At 44.9% G+C, this 7,813-nt stretch overlaps 1 pseudogene; it reads right to left on the bottom strand.

Annotated features, from left to right (window-relative positions):
* Positions 1-4,322: 4,322 nt before the first annotated feature.
* On the bottom strand, positions 4,323-5,271 carry LOC120404726 (annotated as a pseudogene).
* Between the last annotated feature and the right edge of the window lie 2,542 nt (positions 5,272-7,813).

Genomic DNA, 7,813 nt, shown 5'->3' with positions numbered 1-7,813 from the left:
TTTGGTTAACCAATCCGGCCCTGGTCCCAACTCGATGGGATAAAGGGGGTTCCGCTCTCCTTGTGAGCGATCGTTTGATGCAGGGGATCTGCTGCTGGTGTTATTCCTTGTGGAAAAGTACAAATTGCAAAACTGATGGGGGGGGCCTTCTGAGGTGGTAGGGAGGGGGTCACGCTGTTACCTGCAATGAACGCGGTCCCCACAGCAGGGACGCACCTCGGACTGTCCATATAAACAGGTTAAAAGTGCATCACAACCGTGAAGCCGTTGTCAAGATGCTATTCTGTGCAGAGGATTGTAAGACAGCCCCTGTTCCTGATCTGAGGCCTGAATGCCATAGGGATATCCCCCTCGAGAGCTTTGAGGTGTGTGAAGAGGTCAACATAACTGAAAAGACAGTGGTCATGGCTGTGCTGCAAAGTGACTGGCAGGTATTATCAAGCAGGCCAGGCCTGACTCACAAAAGTTACCTAAGATTAACACTGTGGGATCACAACGTGCACCTAGCAAAGCTTACCACAGAACTGGTACATTGCAGCAGTGCGTTCAGAAGGAGATGGTAAGCCTGCTGGACATGGGAATAATTAAAGAGTCAAACAGCCCCTGGGATGAGGAGGTCGTTTTGCTGATGTTTACAGGGAGCTCCTCCCGAGTGTGGGGTCAGAATGGGAGAAAGCACGAAGGGGCTTGTTTGAAGATTTAAGCAGTGAGTGTTGGAGGCTGGCATCATGGGCCATGTAACTGCGAACATTTGGTGGCCTTAGACCAGGGATGGGCAAACTTTTTGGCTCGAGTGCCACATCAGGGTATAGAAATTGTATGGAGGGCCATGAATGCTCACAAAATTGGGGTTGGGGTGTGGGAGAGCGTGAGGGGTGGGGAATGCGAGCTCTGGGGTGGGGTTGGGGATGAGGAGTTTGGGTACAGGAGGGTGCTCTGGGCTGGGATCAAGGGTATAGAGGGCGGGAAGGAGCTCACGGGTGGGGCACAGAAAGGGAGATGCAGGCAGGAGGCTCTATGCACTGCCCGTCTGCAGACGACACCCGTGCAGCTCCCATTGGCCATGGTTTCCAGCCAATGGGAGCTGCAGGGGCGGTGCTTGGGGCACGGGCAGTGTGTGGAGCCTCCTGGCTTTCCCTGTGCATAGAAGCCAGATAGGGGATGTGCCGTTGCTTCTGCGAGCCACACGGAGACATGGCACTCGCATTTTTGTTGCTCCTATCTGGACTCTCTGCAATTTGTCCACATCTTTCCTGAAAAGTGGTGCTCAAAATTGGACACAAGACTCCAGCTGAGGCCTAATCAGTGCAGAGTAGGGCAGAAGAATCACTTCTCATGTCTTGCTCACCACACTCCTTCTCTTACCTCCATGTTACAAGTGACAAACAAAGGCAAAGGGAGCCTAAACCCAGGTTTTTAAAGGTATTTAGGCCACATAAATCCCATTGATTTCAATGGGAATTAGGAACTGAAATCCTTTAAAAAAATCTGGCCCTAAGTGATTTGCTCAAGGTCGCAAAGGAAGTCTGCAGCGGGGACAGAATTTAAACTCAGATGCCACAAGTCTTAGGCGAGTGTGATAACCTCTGGCATCCTTCCTTTCTCCTGTGTGTGTCTAATGACGTGTTTCTGTCTATCTAACCCCAGACATAACCGTGTCTCTATCCCCATAGAAAAACATCTGTCTTTCTAGTGTCTATCCATCTGTCCCCAAACAGAACCATCTCTCTGAATATCTATCTATAAAAACACCTCTCCATGTGCCCCTCCCTTTATTTAATTGTACAGTGATTTTAGGTGGGGGCTGTGGGAACTGAGATAATAGTGGTGGCAAATGGAAATAATTACAGTCTGAGTATCTCCTCTTTATATCATCTGCTAAGTTAACCAATATAGTTCAAAAGGTGGAACACGCAGGGGGAGGTGCCTATATTGCAGAAATCGCATATCAGTGCATAAAGGAGAAGCTGTAACACAGTTACTGGACACTGTTTTTCAAGGAACATGGCACCTTCCTTCATTATCTGGCTCAAGTTCCATTGCCATATTGTTTTCTCTTGTAAATCACACGATGACAGAAATTTCTGCATAATGACTTAATGAGTGAGAACTAGCTCATATTTGCACTCCAGTACTGATCAGAAAAACCAGTCCCCATATTTACATACAGGGAGGAACAGTTTTTTGGTATATTGTCATCCTCAGAGCATCCTTCACTTCCTTGTTCCTCAGGCTGTAGATCAGGGGGTTCAGCAGGGGGATCACAAAGATATAGAACCCGGCCACCATTTTCTCCCAGTCCACTGAGGTGCCAGACGAGGGTCATAAATATGTAAAGATCAGGGTCACATATAAGATGGAAATGACAGCCAGGTGGGAGGTGCAGGTGGAGAAGGCTTTGTGCCTTCCTGCCGTGGAGCAGATCCTCAGGATGGCAAAGATGACGTAAATGTAGGAGATGAGGATGGTGAGAATGGTGCCTATTGTTTCTATGGCTGCAAAGATGAAATGCACTCGCTTATTGATGAGAAAGTCAGAGCAGGAGATTTCTTGGAGTGGGTGAATATCACAGAAGAAATGATGGAGGACATTGGAGTGGCTAAAGGACAGACTGAATTCAGTACACGTATGCACAGTGGCATTGGCACAGGCGCCTAGAGCGAGACGAGAGAAAGGCAAGGAGCATACTGGTGTTCAATTCCAGCATTTGTCACGCACTCCAGCTGCTACCACTGGGCTGAGAAGAGCTGTATTAAATGGCAGAGGGATTTTTGGAGCAGGTTGGCAGAGCTTGGGATATGAGAAGATGCGTGTGCACTTTCTGGGATCAAATATACCTCATTTAAATGCTGAATGTTGTTGATTGTTGTTGAAGAGGTTTTCTTCACCATTTGCTTTTGATTGTCTCTGCAGAGGTGTAAAAGAGTGTCTTCTTGCCATGGGGGTTCATGAGAGTTCACATTTTTGTGAAAGGGGTTCGTGGGTAGTTAAAGTTTGGGAACCACTGCCTTAGGCCAAAGTCTACCACTATGTACACGTGTGCTGCCAATTAACTTCCATACCATTGCCTGGGTGTGATTCATGAATAATTTGGCATGGTAACTTTAGCCCTGACTACAAATAGTGAGAGTTGATCTCCGATGATGGAATAGATGTAGATGGGCCATGTCTTGCAGGGCGGTGACCCAGACAATTTGTAGATCACAGCAGACACATTGAATTGAAGTTTGGAGTCCATTTCTTTGGCTCCATCCTCAAGGTGATGGCGCATGATCATTACATTGCAGTCCACAAACACTGCTGTCATCCAAGTAGCCAATGCAATCACTGACATTCTGTTATCAAGGGTAGTGACTCTGGGAAATGTGCAGGTCATAGTGGATAACTTTGCTGCAATGGGGTTCCCTAACTGTGGTGGGGTGATAGACGGACTGCATATCCCTATCTTGGCACCAGACCACCTTGCCAACCAGTATGTAAACCACAAGGGGTACTTCTCAATGGTGCTGCAAGCACTGGTGGATCACAAGGGACGTTTCACCGACATCAAAGTGGGATGCATGACGCTCACATGAAAGGTGCATGACGCTTGCATCTTTAGGAACTCCGGGCAGTTTGAGCAGCTGCAAGAAGGGACTTACTTCCCAGACCAGAAAGTTACCATTGGGGATGTTGAAATGCCAATAGCTATCCTTGGAGACCCAGCCTACCCCTTGCTCCCATGGCTCATGAAGCCATACACAGGCAACCTGGACAGTAGTAAGGAGCAGTTCAACTATAGGCTGAGAAAGTGCAGAATGGTGGTAGAATGTGCCTTTGGACATTTAAAAGCTCGCTGGTGCTGTTTGCTGACTAGATTAGACCTCACTGCAACCAACATTCCCATTGTTATCATAGAATATCAGGGTTGGAAGGGACCTCAGGAGGTCATCTAGTCCAACCCCCTGCTCAAAGCAGGACCATTAGCACAGTAATTCAATTATACCTAATGCGGGTATGTCTATACAAGTTAAGAAATCACATTCCTAACTCCTAGTGTAGACATACTTTAAAGGCTATGAAAGGTTCCAGAATGACAGCCCTGCAGTCCAATGTTCAGTGTTTAACCCTAGAACAGGTAGAGCACAGACAGTGCAAGAGACAACTTCCCAAACACACACCGCACCTCTGCCAATGCGCCTCTGTCCTGCCATGGAATCTCAGCTCCAAGCCCAGTCTCTGGTCTCTCTACCATGGCTGCCAACCTGGGGTCCACTGAGTACCAGTTACGATTGTGCTTTGGTTGGGTTTAATGTTGCCACCTGTCCCACCAGACCCTCCCAACCCACATCACTCCATTTATCTTGCTTGCCAAGCACCCTCTTTTCTGCTCCACAGCTTCGTCATGGCGCTTTTCATTTCGGCATTCCTCAGGGTGTAGATGATAGGGTTTAGCATCGGGGTGATAATGGTGTAAAACAAGGCAAAGACCTTATCAACCGCTAAGGTGGTGGAAGGGCGGATGTAGATGAAGAGTCAGGGCCCGAACAGTAACACCACCACGGTGATGTGAGAGGTGCAGGTGGCGAGGGCTTTGCGTCTATCCTGAGAGGAGTGTGTCCTCAGAGCGACTAAGATGATGACGTAGGAGATGAGCAAGACAAGGAAGCAGCCCAAGGCAATCATCCCTGTGTTTGCAACAACCATGGCTCCCACCACATGGGTGTCAGTGCAGGCCAGTTTCAGCAAAGGGTAGATATCGCAGAAATAATGGTCAATCTCGTTGGGCCCACAGAAGGGTAGCTGGGTGGTCAGGAGAGTCTGAACCATGGAATGCACAAAGCCCCCCAGCCAAGAGGCCACCACCATCTGGCTGCACCAACGTTGGTTCATGATCGCTGTGTAGCGGAGGGGCTTGCAGATGGCCACGTATCGGTCGTAGGCCATCACCGTGAGGATGAGGATCTCGGTGCAGCCGAAAATGTGCACAGAAAAGAGCTGTGTGATGCAGCCCTGGCAGGAGATTGTCTTGCCCTCTGCCAACAGGTCTGCTATCAGCTTGGGTACGGTGGCAGAGGAGTAGCAGATGTCCACGAAGGACAGGACCGAGAGGAAGAAGTACATGGGCGTGTGGAGGTTCTGGCTGGACTTGACGGTGACTACAATCAGAAGGTTCCCAAGCACGATCACCATATAGATGAGCAGAAACAGGACAAAGGAGACCCGCTGCACAATCGCATTCTTGGAGAGTCCCAAGAGGATGAACACAGTCACGTTGTTTCTGTTCTTCATGTACTCAGCACAGGGGATGGGTCAGAAATAATTCACCTGCATTGACACATAGAAATACCTTACAGTTATTATGGAGCAAGTGCAGTCACTCCATAACTAAGGCTACAACTTATTTCCATTATATGCTTACTCCTGGAATCCCCTCTACAATCCACCAGAAAAGTCATACCGGCCTTAAATTTGGCCAGTTATACCTAGGACTGAGGTAGAACTTTTCTGCCAGATTTGAAGTGAATTGGGCAACAAGCACATTAATTATGACATAAATGAGGGTTCTGTTTGCGGGATGCCTATGAACCCTAGGAATAGTTGGGGTTGGATGGGATTTCTCAAGATCACTAGAGAGAGAGTGCCCATAACCAGCTGAGAACGTCTCCAAAGCAACACTCCATTCTTGTGTTTGTGGTCAATATCAATAAAGGATTATAGTGAAGGCTGTCAAGCGATTAAAAAAATTAGTCATGATTAATCTGGTGATTAATTGCACTGTTAAAAAAATAGAATACCATTTATTTAAATATTTGTGGATGTTTTCTACATTTTCAAATATATTGATTTCAATTACAACACAGAATACAAAGTGTACAGTGCTCACTGTATATTTATTTTTGATTACAAGTATTTGAACTGTATAAAAACAAAAGAAATAGCATTTTTCAATTCCTCTAATACAAGTACTGTAGTGCAATCTCTTTATCATGAAAGTTGAACTTACAAAAGTAGAATTATGTACAAAAAACTGCATTCAAAAATAAAAATGTAAAATTTTAGAGTCTACAAGTTCACTCGGTCCTACTTATTGTTCAACCAATTGCTCAAGACAAACTAGCTTGTTTACATTTGCAGAGGATAATGCTGCCCACTTCTTGTTTACAATGTCACCTGAAAGTGAGAACAGGTGTTCTCATAGCACAGCTGTAGCCTGCATCGCAAGATATGGGTGAGATTCTGTGGCCTGCATTGTGCAGGAGGTCAGACTAGATGATCATAATGGTCCCTTCTGACTTTAAAGTCTATGAGTCTATATTTACATGCCAGATATGCTAAAGATTCATATGTCCCTTCGTGCTTCAACCACCATTCCAGGGGACATGCGTCCATGCTGATGACAGGTTCTGCTCAATAACAGTCCAAAGCAGTGTGGACTGACGCATGTTCATTTTCACTATCTGAGTCAGATGCCACCAGGAGAAGGTTGATTTCTTTTTTGGTGGTTTGGATTCTGTAGTTTCCCCATCAAAGTGTTTCTCTTTTAAGACTTCTGAAAGCATGCTCCCTACCTCATCCCAGATCTTGATTTTTGGAAGGCACTTCAGATTCTTAAACCTTGGGTCAAGTGCTGTAGCTATTTTTAGAAATCTCACATTGGTACTTCTTTGCGTTTTGTCAGATCTGCAATGCTGGGTCATCATCACTGAGACTGCTATAACATGAAATATATGGCAGAATGTGGGTAAAACGGAACAGGGGAGGTAAAATACTCCCCCAAGGAGTTCAGTCACAAATGTAATTAACAGATTATTTTTTTAACAAGCATCATCTGCATGGAAGCATGTCCTCTGGAACGGTGGCCAAAGCATGAAGGGGCCTATGAATGTTTAGCATATCTGGCATGTAAATACCTTGCAATGCCGGCTACAAAAGTGCCATGCAGATGCCTGTTCTCACTTTCTGGTGACATTGAAAATAAGAAGAGGGCTGCATTATCTTCCATAAATGTAAATAAATTTGGTTGTCTTAGCAACTAGCTGAACAAGAAGTAGGACTGAGTGGACTTGTAGGCTCTGAAGTTTTACATCATTTTGTTTTTGAGTGCAGTTATGTAACAAAAAAAATCTATATTTGTAAGTTGCACTTTAATGACAAAAAGATTGCAATACAGTACTTGTATGAAGTCAATTGAAAAATACAATTTATCATTTTTACAGTGCAAATATTTGTAATAAAAATAATATACACTTTGATTTCAATTACAACACAGAATGCTATATGAAATGCAGAAAAACATCCACAATATTTAATAAATTTCAATCGGCATCTATTGTTAACAGTGTGATTAAAACTGCAATTAATCACAATTAATTGTTTAAATCACAATTCATTTTTTTAATTAATCATGTGAATTAACTGTGATTAGTTGACAGCCCTAGTTATAGGATAATCTATCGATCATCTATAGGTCGGCCTATCTGTTTATCATATTTCTTATATGCCAATACTTTGAGAAACATGGTTCCATTGCAAAACAGAGAACTTTTAAACTCCAAATATGCAGAATTTGGTGGCTGCTTAATGGATAAAATTCTCTCAGGTGCCACATTGCTGATTTTGATTTGTACTATTCTTTCCTTCTTCCATGAGCATAACTTCCATTAAGTCAGAAGGGAATGATCTGTTACTAGAATGTTGTGTTTAAAAAGGATGTTGAAAGATTGGAGAGGGTCCAAAAGGGAGCTACAGAGGTAATCTGAGGTCTGGAAAACATGTCTGTACAGTGAGAGACTCAGGGTATGTGTACGCGGCAGTCAGAGCTGTGATTGCA

This window comes from Mauremys reevesii, linkage group 4 (genome assembly GCF_016161935.1).
Source record: "Mauremys reevesii isolate NIE-2019 linkage group 4, ASM1616193v1, whole genome shotgun sequence".
Classification (NCBI taxonomy): domain Eukaryota; kingdom Metazoa; phylum Chordata; order Testudines; family Geoemydidae; genus Mauremys; species Mauremys reevesii.
This window is presented reverse-complemented; position numbering and strand designations above follow the sequence as displayed.